At 45.5% G+C, this 18,375-nt stretch overlaps 1 protein-coding gene across 6 annotated transcripts in view; it reads left to right on the top strand.

Annotated features, from left to right (window-relative positions):
• The first annotated feature begins 1,028 nt into the window (after window positions 1-1,028).
• CYRIA (CYFIP related Rac1 interactor A) overlaps window positions 1,029-18,375 on the top strand; it is a 61,891-nt gene continuing 44,544 nt past the window's right edge. For 2 of the 6 annotated variants that reach the window (XM_033143134.1, XM_033143133.1), the window contains exon 1: window positions 1,029-1,294. The gene's annotated coding sequence lies outside the window, so the exon portion shown is untranslated. The remainder of the gene's footprint in view (window positions 1,295-18,375) is intronic. The other 4 variants (XM_033143136.1, XM_033143135.1, XM_033143138.1 and 1 more) reach the window with 2 other exon arrangements.

The following is an 18,375-nucleotide window of genomic DNA, read 5'->3' as shown; positions in this document are numbered from 1 at the left end:
TAGACTTGCTCTCAACTGCCGGGCAGCCAGAACTGTATGCCAATCTAAGGGAGTCACTGGCCACATCTTCTCTTTCATTGAGATGTTGGTGTTTTTTAATAATGTTTAATTAGGGTTGCCATATTTCAAAAACTGAAAATCTGGATAGAAAAGTTTTTCAGCTTTTTTGCAAAATCAGACGTTTTAGAGCTGTTTCTTAAGATTTTTACCCAGGCACTGTTTGCGGCTGCAGCATCTCCATGAAATTTCTGATGTATGGCAGGTATAGTATGTTTTATATATGTTGGAAGCTGCCCAGAGTGGCTGGGGCAACCCAACCAGAAGGGTGGGGTATTAATATTACTATTATTGAATAGGACTCCTTATTTGCATCAGAGAAATGTTGGAGGGTATAAAATGCGCACATGGGTCTTTGCCCTGGGTGAAATCAAGCCTAGTTTTGGCCCTGCTTTGTGTGGTGAACCACTATACCTACGGGTATAGGGCGGTATACAAATTTAATTTGGGGGACGCTGTGGTCTAAACCACTGAGCCTCTTGGGCTTGCCGAACAATAGGTCAGCGGTTCGAATACTGTACCAGCTGCTTCCAACCTAGCAGTTCAAAAGCACACCAGCACAAGTAGACAAATAGGTACCGCTGTAGAAGGAAGGTAAACGGCGTTTCCGTGCACTCTGGTACCCGTCATGTATCCCGTCGCACCAGAAGCGGTTTAGTCGTGCCATCCACATGGACCCGGAAAGCCGTCTGTGGACAAACACTGGCTCTCTTGGCCTGAAGCGAGATGAGCGCTCCACCCCATAGTTGACTTAATCCGGGGGTCCTTTACCTTTACCTACCTACACATTTAATAAATTGAATGTTAATTACATTAATCCCGTGGGGTTTGCCGCCTTGCGCCTTTCTGCTGCCAAGAAACCCGGACACCAGGTGGGGGAGGGGGTGTTAGCTGTCCGTATTTATTTGTGTGTGTGAGAGAGAGAGAACGGAAACGTCGCCTGCAGAGGAGGAGAAGCCCACTCTGCCTTGGCAACGGGCTGCGGCGGCGCTACATCGCTGACAGGCAATCCGGAGCGCCTCCCCTCGCCGACGAGCGCGCCGGAGGACGAGGAGAAGCGGCTCGCGGGGAGTGTCCCGCCCGCCTCTCCTCCCTCTTTCGGCCGCCTCCTCTTCCCTTTTCTCCCTGGCGGAGCTGGGTGGGCTCCTCTTTCCGAGGAGCCTGGCTGGGCACGGCTGCTGAGTGCTCCGCTGACTGCTGCGGTGCCGTGGAGGAGCGCCGAGCGCGCCAGGAGCCGGTGAGGGCGCGCGGGGCGCACAGCGCAGCGAGGTTGGGCGCGGGGACGGGGGAGGCACACCCGGAGCCACCGCTTTCCGGGCTGGGAATCAAGCGCTGCGTTGGATGGATGGAAGGAAGGAAGGAAGGAAGGAAGGAAGGAAGGAAGGAAGGAAGGGGCCCGGCCTGCGGCGGAGTTGTGCTGGAAGGCGGGATGAGGGGATCGCGCGTCGGGGTGCCACCGGCCAGCAGGGTGGCTCTTGCCTCGAGCGGGGTTTGGGCATCTCCCAGCGTCTCTCCCTTTCCTCTCGGGCCTGTTTTTGTTTCTATCCTTTCCCCCCTTGCTCTTTCCTTCTCTGGGATCGTAGGAACTAACTCCTAGGGGCCGAGGGCCCTTTGCCCGCCCCCCAATAAAATTTGGGTCCCCAAATGGTGTGGGTGGTGCGCCCCGTCATGTGATCGATGGCGCGATGTTTCCTTCCATATTTTATTCACGTTGGCACCCCGGGGATTATTTGGTTGCACCGCGCCCCGCCCGTGAATCCCAAGTGCGGCCGCCTTTACTCGCGAGTAAGCCCCACTGCGTTCCTCCGAAACGAAACGCGCGCTGTGCGGTGGGGGTTGCTGAGCCGGGGTGGCGAAAGGCACCTGCTGCCGCGTCTCCCTCCTTCCTTCCTCCGTGACCTCGGCTTGAACTGTGATTTGGCTTGCTAAAGGGATTAAAAAGAGATGGCGATGCCTTCTCACGTGCCTTTCCGGCAACCCACCCGCTCCTAGATTTAAGCCAAGTTCCTGCGTTGCAGGGGGTTGGGCTAGATGACCCATGGGAACCTTCCAACTCTACAATTCTATGATTCTGTGATATGGGACTGATGGTCCATGCCTGTTGTGGATCTTGGGGAGTGCAGACTTAAGTCTTTTGATCTTTTGCCTCTGATACTCCTTCCTTACCACCCACCATCCTGTTGAGGGCGGATTGGCCTTTTCGCGGTTAAAATCTGGTTTTGGTTCTGCCTGGTTTTCTCCCCTCATGTGCAGCATAGGGTGCCCTCTTGCTGGTATCGATTCTCATTTTTGTTATCCTTCTCTCTGCGACATAAGGAGGTCATATATCAGTTGGATTGGGTTTTTGCCGGCACCAGATTGTATGGGCTGGTGGTGTCCAGCTGCTTTGACCCTGCTGGTGTTCTTTGTGGAGATATTTCAGGCCTGGCAAAAATAAATAAATAAACGGCATGCATCTCAAACTGCGTTCAGATCATTTGCAATCAAGCTGTGGTTGTTTGCCGCCCAATGCGCCTCTTTCTGTGTGCATTCAGTCGAATAGCACTCTCTTAAGTGGCAGCCATGTGGCTCCTGTGTTAACCCCGTGTAATGCATAGCTGTCAAGTCTCCCTTTTTTGTGGGAAACTCCCTTATTCCAAGCCATTTCCCGCTGCTATCCCTTATTGTTGATATCCCTTAAATTTCCCTTATTTCCGGGAAGGAGAGTTGGAGTCTGGGGACTCCTTGGGTCCCTGCCTTTCTCAGCCCTGCCTGCCTGCCTGCCTACCTCACAGGACTGTTGTGGGGATTAAATGAGGACTAGGACCAGGGAGCTCCTTGGAGAAAAAGGTGAAATGTAAATACCTAATAACAAACAGACAGACCGAGAGACATATAAAGAAGAAGATAAAATAGACAAATGTTTCTCGGCAACAGGTGCTCAAATTAAGCATTGCTGCCCCTAACTGGAGGCAGAGCAGAGCCAACCTGGCCAGAAGCCACCAGTGGTCCTCTCCTCCTGCATGAATTTGCCTAATCCTTTTCTAAAGCCATCCAAGCTGGTGGCCATCGCTGCTCCCTGTGGCAGGGAGTTCCAGAGGTTAACCGTGTGCTGCGTGAATAAGTGCTTTCTTTTCTCTGCCCTGATTTCTCTTTCCTGGTGTAAATTAATTTGTAGCCTGGGGGGATTACCGCGGCGTGGACTGTCCCTGAGAACCGTAGACTGTCCCCGGGACAGGTGAGGGTGCTGATCCCTTATTTTCAAATCTGAAACTTGACAGCTATGGTGTAATGATGCCACCAAACTGTGGGGAGGACCTACCTTGGAAAAGGGGTGGATTGTGTGGGTGTTCATAAATGTCTTTGCTTGGAAATTATGTAAACTGGACAAGTTCTATAAAGATAAAACATGGCTGAAATCCGCAAACCTGTTAAAAAACAAATATATGTAAAACCATCATTGTGAAAAAACAAATGGGAAATCAATGGGAAAAAACTGAAACCAATTTAGGTAGCTAATTCCATGTGTTCCTGAACCTACTTCCCGAATAGTGAAGTGTTCATCATCAGGTGCCTAAAGCAATATCGTGAGGGGCAGTAGGTAAGGGTAACACGAAAGGAATGGAGCTACAAAGCTTGGGGAAGAAGAACCAGTTCTTGTATTTAGGAAGGGCACATGGTGCAGTCCTCTCAGAATGAGTACATGGTGCAGTCCTCCTCTCGTAAAGATGTTCCATCTGTATTCTGATGACAGACCTGCTGTCTGTCGGAATGAGAATTCTTGAGACATTGGGGAAAAAATAAATACAGCTTAAGCATTAACACAAATAAAAGTATTTGTTGAGAGTGGGGGAGGATAAATAAATGAATAGCAGTTTGAAAGTGGACACCTTGTGTCTGGGGCATGGGACTTCCAGCTCACATCAGCGCCAGCCAGCATGCCTAGTGGTCAGAGATTCAAAGTCTTAGTCCAACCGCATCTGAAAGGCCACATGTGGTAAATCCGTGATTCCTGATACATTTTTGTTTCTACTTTAAAGCAGCTGCAGGGGTGTGTGCACGCAAGTTTGATTTGGACAGAGGTAGCTGGCGAGGCGGCAGCGTTTGGTTTCCGTCATCTACATCTTTCCCCGCCCAGAGCTGGTTGGAACGCCAGCACTGTTCTAACTCAGCTGCAAGACTCCCGCATACTGTGATTGGGCCTGCTGCACATGACATTTTTAATGCATACGGAAAGATCTAGGTCAGGCATCCCCAACCTGCGGCCCTCCAGATGTTTTGGCCTACAACTCCCATGGTGCCTAGCTAAGAGGACCAGTGGTCAGGGATGATGGGAATTGTAGTCCAAAACATCTGGAGGGCTGAAGGTTGGGGATGCCTGATCTAGGTATAAGTTGCTGTACATTTTGTGCCCCCCCTTCTTCCTCCCCATTCTCAGTTTTGGAATTCGCATGTTTTGCACGTGAAATTAAGCTGCGCACAGTAGATGGTTTCTTGAGCTTGCCGGTCGAATTGAGAGAGGGTGTGTTTCTATCAGTGGTTCTATCCTCTATTCAAAGTGGTGGTCAGGTTTTGGATGAGAGCAGTGTATGGCTGTCATTACACCAAGGCTATAGCAAAAATTTCAGAAGCCTCTGAAACTACTGTGTAGGCTTGTATGCATGACACAGTTCCTATTCCTTTTGCTCACCGTACAGAGCAAATTGCCACTAATTACAGCATTACTTCAAATTATGGCTATGTTTTAGAAGCTCCCATGCGTTTAAAAGCGTTTCTGAAAATTATTTTTAGAAAGACAGGAGCTGGCAGAGTTAATTCTGCCTCTGTATAACCTGCATTCTCCCCTTTAGTCATGAGGGTTAAAATCGCCTTAGCTTTCAAAACAAGGTTTGATTCGGCAGCTAAGACTTCACAGAAGTTTTCAAATACAAGAAGAGGTTGTCCCGTCCCGTCCCCCCAAGGAAGGGGTGTCATGAGTTGGTAATGTGGCTGGGATCCTTCCTAATGGTTGCTATTTATTTGGGTCATGGTATTGCCTTGCGGTGCCAACAAGGGCTCTTGTGTTCCAGGATCTTCATTAATATATTGGCAAAGAGATGGAAAAATCCATTTCCCAGACAGCTTACTGTCTTGTGCCAGGCCATACTAGAGGGACAAGGCAAACAAGAGAATGGTCGAGCAAATGCAATCAAATCCTGCACAATTAGAATTGCTTCACTTGCCTGCTTCAAGCATTGGGTCTTCTTTCCTCTTGTGTCCTCAACAGGAGGACCCAAACTCTTGTTGGGTGTGTCGACTTTCAGTTTTCTTCATGTATATGGATCCTGTTCATGTTATATGGATCTCGTGTGCTTCAGTAAGATTTCAGTATTTTTGCTATGTTCCGCTTTCCTCCTGGAAGGAGGAGAAATCTCACTGGCTGTGTAACCACTTTTCTTTTAAAATGTACAGCTGTATCTTAGTCTGACTGTTGGGCGGCTGCTAGAATTTAGCTGTGGGCACAAACCAACCTCTCCTCATCCTGAAGCACAGCGGTGGGCAGAAGGTAGCCCTCGGGGTAGATCTTGGGGCGATTCACAGTACAGGGAGGAATCTTGACTTCCAGCTGTTTAACAAGAGCAGCAACAAAATGGCACATATACATGTGATTTCACCTCCTGAAATTATATTGCTGAAAGCTTGGGGTAGCAGGACTGGCTTTTTGTGTAGAAGGACCGTAGGCTCTATTTGTTTGGGTACAAGAGACTCTCAGTTTATGTTCCAGGGATAGCGCATAAAGCTAAAATCCCATGTAGTCAAAACGCATTGGGTGCAATGGCCAGTGGGATTTCCAAAGCCTTTTTTCCTGGGCACCCGGCCCCTTTCTGTTTTTCTTTTTAATTTGCCAAGCGTGTAGAATGCTGAATGCGCACGAGTTAAATACGTGTAAGTTGTGGCTCTACTACTGTACTCAAAAGCAATGCCTGGGCTCAGAATTTTCATTATTTCTAAGCATTTTCCATTTGCACCAGGCTCTAGTTGTTCCACAGGGAGAGTTTATTTTATTTTACTTATTTTCATTTTATTTGTTCGTTAAGATTTATGTACAGTGGTACCTCTGGTTATGGATTTAATTCGTTTTGGGGTTCCGTGCACACCAAGAAAAATCCGTACGTAGAGGCGCTGCTTCTGCGCATGCGTGAGCGGCAAAACCCAAAAAGTATACACTTCCAGGTTAGCCGCGACCGTAACCCTAAGATTCTGTAACCTGGAGGTTACGCGACACGAGGTACCACTGTACAGTACTGCCTTTCATCATAATATCTTGGGGAGGTTCACGGAATAATAATACAGGATAAAAAGCAGTAAATCGTTAAAACAAAGCAGCAAAACAATAGCCACTCGCTTCCCACAGACGTGTTTAAAAGTCTGTAGAATATCAATCGGCCAAAGGCCTGGTTGAAGAGGAGCGTTTTTGTCTGGCACCTAATATATATATATATATATATATATATATATATATATATAATGAAGGTGCCAGGCGAACTTCCCTTGGGAGAGCATTCCACAAACAGGGAGCCATTGCAGAAAAGGCCCGTTCTCGTGTTGCCACCCTCTGGACCTCATGTGAAGGAGGAGTCACACGAAAAAGGGCCTCAGATGATGAACTCAGAGCCCCAGGATGGTTTAGATGGGGAGAGGCGGACAAGACAAAGTAAGCCCTGCAAACCTGCCCATTCCTGCCATAAATGATAACTGTTCACATTGGGGGAGCTTCTCTATATTAGCTCTGCTCTGCTCTGCTAGTAGTACCCCATATTCCTGCCCATACATTCATATATTTTGTATTAGACTGTCGTTGTACTTGGAGTTGACCTTTAGCATTTTTTTTAATTGCCCAAGTTAGTTTTACGCATCCCACTCCCATGTTGTTAAGAGAGTGCTTTTCTGCTCCCCAATTGTTGTACAGTGAGAATAAGCGCGAGTGCAAAAAATCACCTCTGCCACATGTAAAAATAAATAAATAAGCATTTCCTATTTTCGTGTTTCCTTTTTTGTGTCGCTCCCTGCCCCTTTACCCTTTTTCACATGCTCCCACCTTCTTCCTCAGAAACAAATGTTGGTGGTAAACCCCCCCCCCCACCTGCTGCAGTAAAAAAAAATGCTGTTAATACATTTCACACCAGCTTGTCTCTTTTTACATACACCTTCCGTGTCACAGCAGGAAAAAGACAAAACCCCTCATGAACTTGTTAACCTCATACTCTCCTTCCCTGCGTTACTATGAAATTCCATTTTGTGTCTCGTTTTGTGACGGGCTACACTTGTGTCTGAAGTATAAAAACAGGTCAGGTCAACATAAAATTTCTCTCATGTGTTTTACCCTGTGATTCCTGTTCACCTTAAGTAAATCGAGGTTTGTAAATGTGGCCTAACCTTAAGAACTGCATCCTCCAAGATTGAAAAGAATTTTTTAGAAAGCCTCATTCTTTGGGCTCTATTTTCACTTTTGTGCATGCATAACATGCACACGAAGACAGGAGTGCCTGGCGTGCTCTGGTCCATGAAGAGTCGGACACGACTAAACAACAACAACAACATGCACACAGTTTCAGAATTGCCCAATTGTTTTGCTCGCTCGCACTGTCATTCAGATAATGACAGGTGTGGCTGTCGATGTTAATTGTTGACCATGTGAAACCAAAGGATCATGGGCACAAACCGCACCATAGGCAATTGTGGGCAAGTCCTGCCAATCCTGGTAGTATTCACTGTATTTTTCATAGAAGCATATGATTTGTAGAGTTGGAAGGCACTCCAAGAGTCATCTAGTCCAACCCCCTGTAATGCAGGAATCTCAACTAAAGCATCCATGACAGATGGCCATCTAGCCTCTGCTTAAAAACCTCCCAGGAAGGAGAGTCCACAACCTCCTGAGGGAGACCGTTCCACTGATGATCAGCTCTTACTTTTGGAAAGTTTCCCCTGATGTTTGGTTGGAATCTCCTTTATTGTAACCGGAAGGCCTACCCTCCAGAGCAGGAGAAAACAGGCTTACTCCCTCTTTTGTATGACAGCCCTTGAGATATTTGAAGATGGCTATCATCTCTCCTCTCAGTCTCCCCTTTACCAGGCTGAACATAGAAAATTCCCTCAACTGTTCCTCATAAGGCTTGGTTTCCAGACCCTTGATCCTCTTGGTCGCCCTCCTCTGCACATGTTCCACTGTTCCAGCTTGTCAACACCCTTCTTAAACTCTGGTGCCCAGAATTGGACACAGCACTCCAAGTGTGGCCTGACCAAGGCAGAATTGAGTTACTTCCCTTGATCTGGGCTCTAGACCTCTGTTGATGCAGCCTAGAATGGCCTTAGCTACATTTGCTGCTGCATCACACTGCATTATGTGGTTTACATAATAAGTGTGCTTTAAATATTTGTGCTGAATCTGACTTGCAGCGATCGTACTCGTTTGCAGTTGCTGAGCTGGTACGAAGTCTCCTAGCATCTTATGTAGGAGAGGACCTCTGCTGTGTGAACTCCGCCCTTGAAGGCTTCTCACACACAGGCAGGGACCATTTGGTCTTTTTAGCTTTGCCAATGCCTCATTATGACATCATGGCACAGCTGGTCACTGAAACCCTGAATATTAAAAACAAAATGATGGAGGGTTTGGTTTTGACTTCCATGGAACAAATTTATCCTCCAAGCTTGTGGTCAGTTGTGTGCGAAAAAAATCCATGTTGTAATTTTTACTGAGACTTTCGCCCCTTTTCCTCCTTCTTTCCCATCTGCCTTTTCTCCAAATTTGCATGCTTGCAAAACCGTATGTTCTGTTACCCAAATGTTATGCAAAGTGGTTGCTAAAAATAAATATTGAGAACCAGGCTACACAGCACATAAACGCGGTTTTCCCTGCATCTTAATATCGTGCTTGTTTGTTTTTTTAAGGTGCGGATGAACAACTAGCCTGAGAAGAGCACCTCTATTTACTATCAATCACAAGCTGCATTCACATCTAAATATTCAGCTGCCATTGTTGATGCAAATGATGAATAGTTGAATGCAAGTGATTCTTTTGGAAACTCTGGATGAAAAAAACACCACCGGAAAACAAATTCTTCAATTACATGCATACTGATAATCAGTTTCCTTTTTCACATCTTTTCGTTTCCCTTGCTTTGGTTTCTCTCTTGCGAGCATTTGCATGCTTGCTGTCTTGCTGATCAAAGTTGGCAGTGCCTCTTTTATAACGTGACCCTATTTCTTCCATGATTTCCACCCTCTCTGATGAACTTAGGGCCATTATATTAATCATACTTGGTATACTGTTGGATATTGCACCACTCGTATTAATAAGAGTCTAGGTTCAAGTAAATTATGACCATTGGCCAAATTTGCTGGCGCTGATGGGGCTTGTAGTTCAGCGACATCTGGAGGGTCAAAGGTTCCCCACACCTGTTCTACGGCAAATGTAGAAAGCATTTCAAAATGCCTGGGTTACAATTAACTACTGCATAATGTAAGACTAGGAGGACAAATCCATGTGTGAATAAAGCTTGAAAGACAAGTTATAAATATGGGATGGGCTGTTTTACTTTGTTATAAAATTAAATAGCATTGGGGATCCACCTTTCTCTCAGCTTCTGTGAATCAAAGCAAGTTGGCCTCCGGGTCCAACACAAATGGTGACTTGGAAATAAATTGAGTTTGCTTCTGCACATATTTTTTTATAGCATACTTAAGATTCTAGTCTTTGAACTCGAGGTAGGGCAGCTTTTCTGTGAGCTTGTGCAGTGCCACAGTACAGCTGTTGCACCCTTGAACTTTAGATATTACTGTGCTAGCATAGTACAGTGGAACCCCGGGTTACGCACGGCGATCCGTTCCGGGTCACCGGGCGTAACGTGTGCGTGCGTATCCCGAACGCACGAAAAAACCCACAAAAAACCCGGAAGTAGCGCGATTTGAGCGCTTCTGTGCATCCGGGGGGTCGCGCGTGCTCCGGAAACACTTCCAGGTTGCGGGCGTTCTTAATGTCCGCAACCTGGGGTGTTCGTAACCCGGGGTTCCACTATAATAATCATTGTGGAACTGAGACGCAGTTTTGATTGTAAGAGGGCAACATCAGCTAATGCCATAGGGGGGGGGGAGAGATTGAGTCACAAGACTATTTTTACCTTGTGGTGGCTGCTTAGAAATGCATCTGGTGGCAGGAATGCTTTTCCGGTGTCAATATCGCGATAGGCACTTTAAACTTTGCATTCTATACGTTTCCAACTATGTGGACAATGATCTCCGTATAACAACGTGAAGCTGCCCCAAAAGTCGGGACTCACATTTTCTTTTTAACACATTTCCCTCCTTTTGCTATGCACCTCTTTAGACCGCCTAGCTAGCATCTGTAGCACATTGATGCTACACTTAAGCAAACTGAGCTCAGATGACTGATGCAATCTCTAAGCATTCCAATGGAAAAGCATTGAGCGTGCCATAAGCTGATAAATAGAAGTGAATTCTAGTGAAGTCTCCCCTTCTATAGCTTTAGGGCTGTATTGGCTGTGTTGTTTTTCCTCTGGAAGCAGGTCGCTTTAGAAATGCTTTAACGATTGGAAATTGCATCAGTTTGAAGTTAATGGTGATGGGTCCATAGCAACACTTACAGGGTCGTAGTAATTATTTCCCTGTATTTATTAATGCAGCGAGTGTTCTAACTAGGTTGTACTCTGCTTACGAGCTAGTATGGAAACTATGATCGTCTCCAGAAAAGTTCATGGCTACAATTTGGAGGGGACAGGGTACGCTGGAACTGTGGCTGCTTAAAATCTGAACAGAGTACTGTATAGTAAAAATTGCAAAGGTTACAGAGTTCATTCAGTTATGGGATGGCAAGAAAAAAAAGGTCTTTATGACAATGACATGATTGATAAACTTTAAGAGGAATATATATGGATTAGATATTCACTGTAAAATTAATTCAAAATGGTATTGAGCTATTATTATGCTTAATGGTTAGGTTTATAATCTTAAATAAACAATATTGCACTTTATTGTATTTAGGTTATCATTGAGGTATATTTGATGGTATGTGGTGCTATTGATTTTAATATATGTGAACCCGAAAACAAGGTGTGTGTGTGTGTGTGTGTGTGTGTGTGTGCTAGGCTTTGCTCTGGTTTTGCTTTGAAGTTAACTTTAGTCATAAGAGGTAATCTTTAGAAAACCGCAATATTTTCCTTGAGAATTTTCTCAGAGAGTTAACCTGCTTCGCTCAAAGTTACCTTTTGTTCTAAGCGTGGTGGCTCATGTTATGGAACCGTACACTTTTAGGCATATTCATTAGTTGGCATCCGTCACTCTCTTGAGACAATGGGGAAATGCGCCATCACGGTTAAAGTCAAAACAGTTGGAGAGTTACAGCGTCTTCTGTACCTGTAGAGACCAGTACAGGAGAGACATGTTTTATTGCAGCTGGGGCAGATGAAGGCATCCGGTTTCTCTGTTACAGATGCACCACGACATTTCTTCTCTCTGTGCTCCTCCCAGCAGTCATTTCTCCTCTGGTGACTGCTGGTACAACCTGACTGTCTCCAGGCACTGCGGTCATCTGCAAGGGATTCCCACATGGTGGGGTTGATGTTGCCAGCCTCCATGTCACGTTTGCAGACATCTTTATAGTGCTTTTTAAATATGGTATATTTTTGTATCATGCTATAAAATGTCTACCTCACTTTTCACACACACCCCAAAAAGACTACAATAATTTTATACACTGTCTCTGTTCATGGAGACTTTTAGGTCATTGGATATTCATGGTACAAGAGTGATCATTAAACATGAGAGAATTGAGAGTCATTCTAGCTACTGCTCCTTTTGCTTTGAAGCATCTGTAACTGTGGTAATTTGTGTGTGTGTGTGTGGGGGGGGAGTCTTCTCACTAATGGACTGGTAAGTACGGACTAATTGTTTTGCCACCGCTTCCATTTTGCCAGCAGTCAAAAATGTAGTCCAGCATGTCAGATTAATCAAAAGCTTTTAAAGAGGGTGGGCAGTGAGGAGAGGGAACCACTTCTCTAATGAATGCTCTGGGTTGTTGCTTGGTTGCTGTTCATTTCTGCGGTTTCTGAGCTTACACTTCACTGAAGCCAACCTCTTCTGACAGGCTCTGTTTTCTAAAACTGTGATCGCGTGGTCCGTGTGGCTGAGTGCTAAGGCCATTTCTAAGGTTCCCTCTATCAAGCATCGTTGATAATGTGAATATACTAAGTGTGCACATCAGGGTTATCTGGGGATTGTCCCGTCCTTCCTGGCGAAGTGCAAGGTCACCCACACTCACACCCAGACAAGTCAGCTTAGGGCCTCCACAAAGCCTTGTGGCACTCTGTTGTTTCTGTAATTGTGAGCACTGTGTAGCTACGTTTCTCCTATATTTCTACGTTTCTCTGGCTCCAGGTGCTTTCCAAAGAGATAAGGCTACCCAAAATGTTGCTGGGGAGCACTGCAAGAGCTCTCAATTTGTTCATTGTTCAAACACGGCAGCAAATGACATTCTAACATGTTAAAAGCTTAGTTGTGTTTGTGTGTGTGGTGTTTTTTTCCCCCTCTCTGTGCTGCTCTGCTTTAATAAAAACACAAAACCCAGATCTCTTCGGAACTTCGCAGGCAGAGTTCTAGAGAGTCTTATATTTTAAGAGCCAGTGTGGTGTAGTGGTTAAGAGCGGTAGACTCGTAATCTGGTGAACCGGGTTCGCGTCTCCGCTCCACCACATGCAGCTGCTGGGTGACCTTGGGCTAGTCACACTTCTCTGAAGTCTCTCAGCCCCACTCACCTCACAGAGTGTTTGTTGTGGGGGAGGAAGGGAAAGGAGAATGTTAGCCGCTTTGAGACTCCGGGTAGTGAAAAGCGGGATATCAAATCCAAACTCTTCTTCTCTTCTTCTTCTTATTGGAGGCCTGTAAGGTCTAACTCTGAGAACACAAACAACCACTGGAAATGTTATAAAAATGGGCAATAAAAATACACACCACTTGCTGCCTCTCGTTTATTTTAAGGTGAGAAAGAGCAAGAGAGGAGTTTGCAGGATACTAGCAAGATAATCCACGGGTGGGCGGGGCTCATGTGCCTGTAAATTTAATCTGCTTTGGCTAAAAGAGAAAAATAGTTACAGTCCTTTTTTTAGATTTCCCATTATAGTGAAAAGGAAGCACATTTTATCCATTTTATACAGAGCAGCTTGGAACCCAGATTACAGATGGAAGTGAAGAAAGCTCAGAACAACTCAGAAACAGATTAGGATTTATTTCTTTTTTTAATGCACAGATACAAGCCAAATCTTGTAGCTTGAATATCCCAGCAGTACTAATCGTAGTATGCTGAGAGATAGATTGCGGTGGGATTCATCCTTGCTTCAGCATATCGAAACCATGTTTTAATTAGTTCAGAATTCCTCGATTGCTAAAGCTCCCTTTGTGCTTTCTGAAGAGTACCTGCGGTTATAGTTCTGCAGCTTTTAATGTCTCGTTGAGTGCTTTCCAGTTAACATCGGTGCAGACCAGCAATATATTTGCAAGAATATTTCTCCTTAGAAGCCTTATAGGAGTATGATGTCTTGGTCCTAAGTAACGAAGTCATTATGTGGAATGGAAAGGATGTTGAATATGGTAGGCAGACTTCCTTCTCGACAGATCTGCTTTATTTTTCACTAAAACCCCAAAATCTATTGTTCAGAGCCAAGTGCAAAAGACATCCAATTAGAATTAAAGAACAGGGTGCCTTGAGGCACATTCAGAACCAAGGAATTTGTTTTCAGATCAAGAACTGAATTGAGCCTACAGGGCCTTTGCACAAAAGTCCTCTTCTGGTTAGCTTTCTTCTTTGCAGCAGCCCAATTTAGGCGGAAAAATGAATTTTGCTGTTGCTAAACAGTTGGGCGTCAAATCCTTGGTCTACCACAAATCACCCAGAGCTCTGTACATGCAGAGCCCAGTGTTCCTGTTGCTCACTCCTGGATTAAACAGCGGTGAGAATTTCTGCTTTGGGAAGAGCAGAGGCACTATCCCCCAACCCTTGAAAATGACTAAACGAGGTTGGTGAAAAATGAAATATTTTCATCTTTTGGGGGGGATGGGGGGGAAGAACGTTTGAGCATCAGAGAACATACATAGACTGTTACAGGGTGGTTCCATTGAGCCAGGCTAGCAGCGAAACTGACAAATCTGCAACGTTTTATCCATTGGAAAAGCTTCATTTTATCAAGTGGCTTACAAATTCTACAAACAAACAAGCAAACACACTGGAAAGCAAGGACCCATACCAAGCTCGGAAAACTGGATACAAGACTTCCTGCAATTGGCAGGCAGCAAAAAATTCTGCTTCCTAAACATATAAAGACAACTTCTAGGAGACCTGGAGAGCATTTTTTGGAACTCTTTGCTGAGTAATATCCACAACCAAAAGTTTAATAGCCAAAAGTTTAGTATGGATTAATAGCCAACTTGACAAGGGTTTAATTCTCCCCCCCCCCCCGCCCTCCTGGGCTGGCATGCCACAGGAAGCTGTGGTCAAGAACTGAATCCTGATTTGTTAAGCTACGAATCATTCTATGAGGACGATATTGGTTGCCACTTTGATAATATTGAATGGTAGCTTCAGTTGCATAGACTCTATGTGTTTATTCCAGTTAACAGAAAATCTAGGATTTATGTCCACTGCAACAGCCATGCAGCTCCAATATTTTAGTGAAGCTGGAACTAAGCACAGGGTTGAACACCATACTGTATCAATAACACCTACATAATTCACCTGTTAAAGGAGTTGCCCTTAGCTTCATTTCCCAGCATTTTGGAGCCTGAGTGAACTGGAAATCCCTTAATACAACATGTTAAAGCAAATGGTTTTTTTGTTAATTGAATGCTATTTTAATCCAACATATGCTATCAGCTACAGCTGGGCTCACCAACCTGGGCACCGCTTCTCCCATCACAGCTTCCAGTGGTGCCCCTGGGCAGGTGCTCTGAGCTTTCATTAAAACACACACACACACACACACACACACACACACACACACACACTCAAATTCTCTAGCCCTTCTATAGAGAAAGTTATGGGGCAAAATGTCCCTTGTAAGAATTATCTGTCAAATGAGAGTTCATTCACACATGCAAGTCATCTCTCGGGATGCTGCAGGGATCTAGTCATGAAAATGCGTTCTGTCAATCCACCCATAGTTCTTCGTGTTCATGAGTAGATGACTGCAGGGTCGCGAGAAAGATGACTCGCAAGTGTGAATAAAGCTTCTCATCTTGAACACTGTAGGCAGACCTTGCAGCAGCTGCGTTTGGCTCAAGATAGTAAATGTATTCAGCGGTTAAGTCATCCAAATATGAGATGAGGAGGGTAGCACATCCCTGGGGTGAATCAGTGCTGAGGACCAGAGAGGGGACTGGTCATCTTGCAGCATCCCGGGCATGTTGTCATTAGGTTGTGAAGCTGCCTTGAGCTTAAAAGGATGGGTCATGATTTAAATTAGCTGGTGACTCAAGTAATAATGTGGGCTTAAATGTTCCCATCCCCTTTCATCTTGCTCAGCATGTTAGCATGTGTAGACGTTTAAGCTTGGCATTATTGCTGTAGTAAATAGACTTTCAAACTGTTGTGGCCTATGATGCATTGTGAGCAAGATGATCCAGTAGCACTTCTGCTCCTGGGAACGAAACATTTTAAAATAAGGACGTGAGAAAATGGCAAGACTCCTGCGACCCCTGCCTCCTTGCTGTAAAGGTAAAGGTACCCCTGACAGTTAGGTCCAGTCACGGACGACTCGGGTTGCGGCGCTCATCTTGCTCTATAGGCCGAGGGAGCCAGCATTTGTCCAGCTTCCGGGCCATGTGGCCAGCATGACTAAGCGAACCAGAACAGCGCACGGAAATGCCATTTACCTTCCCGCCGGAGCGGTACCTATTTATCTACTTGCACTTGGACGTGCTTTCGAACTGCTAGGTTGGCAGGAGCAGGGACCAAACAACGGGAGCTCACCCTGTCACGGGGATTTGAACCGCCGACCTTCCAATCGGCAAGCCCTAGGCTCTGTGGTTTAAACCACAGCGCCACCACCCGCGCCCCCTCCTCCTTGCTGTAGTATGAACCATTTTCCACGTCTCTTCCCCTCTTTAAGGACAACCATGCTGGGGGCTTCTTTTAGCATATTTTAAGACGTGCATTTTTACATGTTACCTTTTAAAGAAATGGATTGATTTTTTCAAAGGGATGGATCTTCCTTGGGGACGCTTGAGGAGCAGAGCGTTGGGGGATGGGGGGACGATGAGAAGAAAATCACATTTTTTTGGAGTTCAGTACATGGTGCAGAACCTTTTGCTCCTTGAGGGCTGTATTTGCTCAGGAAGAAGTGGTTGTGGGCTCCAAACTGAGGGTGGATGTGCATGGATGTAGCCTGGATCTATGCTGGGAGGGCAGGACCCCCATCTGTAGTTATCCTCTGCTTGGTTATGTCTAGCAGATTCGGAATGAATGAAATGTCTCAACAACAGTTGTTTTAAATTATTTTCTTTTGATCCCAAGTGCTCGGGTGGGGGGGGGGGGAATCTGTCAACATCTTCAGCCATTTGAAAACCAGAAAGTTAAATTAAAAAGAATTATGAAATATGAAAGCTAGGAGCTAAATGGCACCTTAAACCTAGCTTATGTGCGCAACAACATAATGTCTAGGCACACTTTTTAAATAACAAGAATACAAAGGTGAAAATGAATGAACTGCAGCTAAAATGTTTATGTTCATTTTTCACATGCTCTAGTCCTTCCCCTGCCCATCCTCCTAATATTCTTAAGAGGGTCTCTTCTCCAGTTTTCGGAGAGTAGCTAGAAGTGGGGAGGCAGAAAAAGGTCCTCCTTTCTTTCCACTCTGCAGTTTTAATCTGAAATCTTAGGCGCAGTTCTGCGCCCAGAGATCAGAAACTGCTCGCTCTAAGGAAATCCCCGGTCGCAAAATGCGCCTGGAACAATGGGAGTTTCGAACACTGCTCAGCTGGCGTACCAGATGGAGCTGGTAGACAGCTGCCCTGGACACAGAACTGACCTGCACCTCCATGGACAGCTGTGAGTCCCAAATGACTTCCTGGCTGTGCACCTAGTCCTTTGGGGGCACAGTTACTCCATTCAGGGCCAGGGAATCCCCCAACCCCACCAGGCCCCTGTCGCCCCACCCCAAAAAGGACTTCTGTCTTGTTGGGATTCAACCTCAATCCGTTAGGCACCATATGTGTTTTTCTCCACCCCCATGCTGCTTTCATCTCCTCGTCCGCCGATTTTTCTGCAGTTCCTCAGAGCATGTTCCTTTGGTCCTGGGTTTCGTAACATCTGAATTGTACCATGAGTGTCAGCTTGGCCGCAAGAAGCACGGTTAGCAGCCCACTTACCAGACTGCTGTTTTGTGCTGTCATTCTCGCAACAGGTGGAAATTGTGGGTGCAGTCTGTGACATGAAAATTACAGTGCAGGCCATGGCATCTTGGCTGTGGGCTTGTTGGCAGCTGAGCCAGCAGTGCCATTTTAGCTCTGCAGAGGTGGGAGTGGGTACTAACAGGGTGACCCAGATTGGATACTGTCTCCCATCGGTCCATGCCACCAGTTAAAATGACAAAAGGGTCCGATCTAGACATACAGACAGTATATGTTTTAGGGATTCTTATGGGTTTCATTGAGTCTGCGCAAACCAACCTGATTCACCTTTCCTGAACGGATATGCGGATCAAAACACCATGATCCTTCAGTTTTTGCAGTTCTGCACATTTACTGTTCTTGGCTTAATAAACGTGCCCAAATGCATATTAAAAGTGCCCTTTTAGGGTAAAAATATCTACAGATGTGTGCATCTTGAAATAAATTTCATATTTCGGTGAAAAAAGACATTTGAAAATAATGCACCTTTTAAAAACAAAACAAAACAAAGTGAATAGAAACAGAACGGAGCAAACTTTGTGGATCTGCCACAAACCAGAAATAGACTTATCTGTTCGTCCCTAATGTGTTTTGGCTAACCTAACTACCCACTCTTTACTTCTGGTTTAGTAAGAGTGCTTCTCTTTCTTTGCTGAGTTCTTTGGTTATCAGTTAATGGAGCTAGAATGAAGTTTTATCAAGCCTTCAGATTGGCACAATCAGGCTTAGAGTTCTTGCCTCCTTCATAGCAAAGTGGCTTTTCTATGTTATTGTGCCATTTTACTGTCTCAGTGGTGTGCTGCCAGTGGACCAGGCTAGCCCCCTAAATGTTCCCAATAATTTAGGAGCCCGGTGCCTCCTTCCCAAAGCCTGGGAAGCTTCTGCTTGGCTTAGAGAGGGAAGAACGAT

This window comes from Lacerta agilis, chromosome 3, assembly GCF_009819535.1.
Source record: "Lacerta agilis isolate rLacAgi1 chromosome 3, rLacAgi1.pri, whole genome shotgun sequence".
NCBI lineage: Eukaryota > Metazoa > Chordata > Lepidosauria > Squamata > Lacertidae > Lacerta > Lacerta agilis.
The sequence above is the reverse complement of the archived record's forward strand: the minus strand, read 5'-3'. Positions and strand labels throughout refer to the sequence as shown.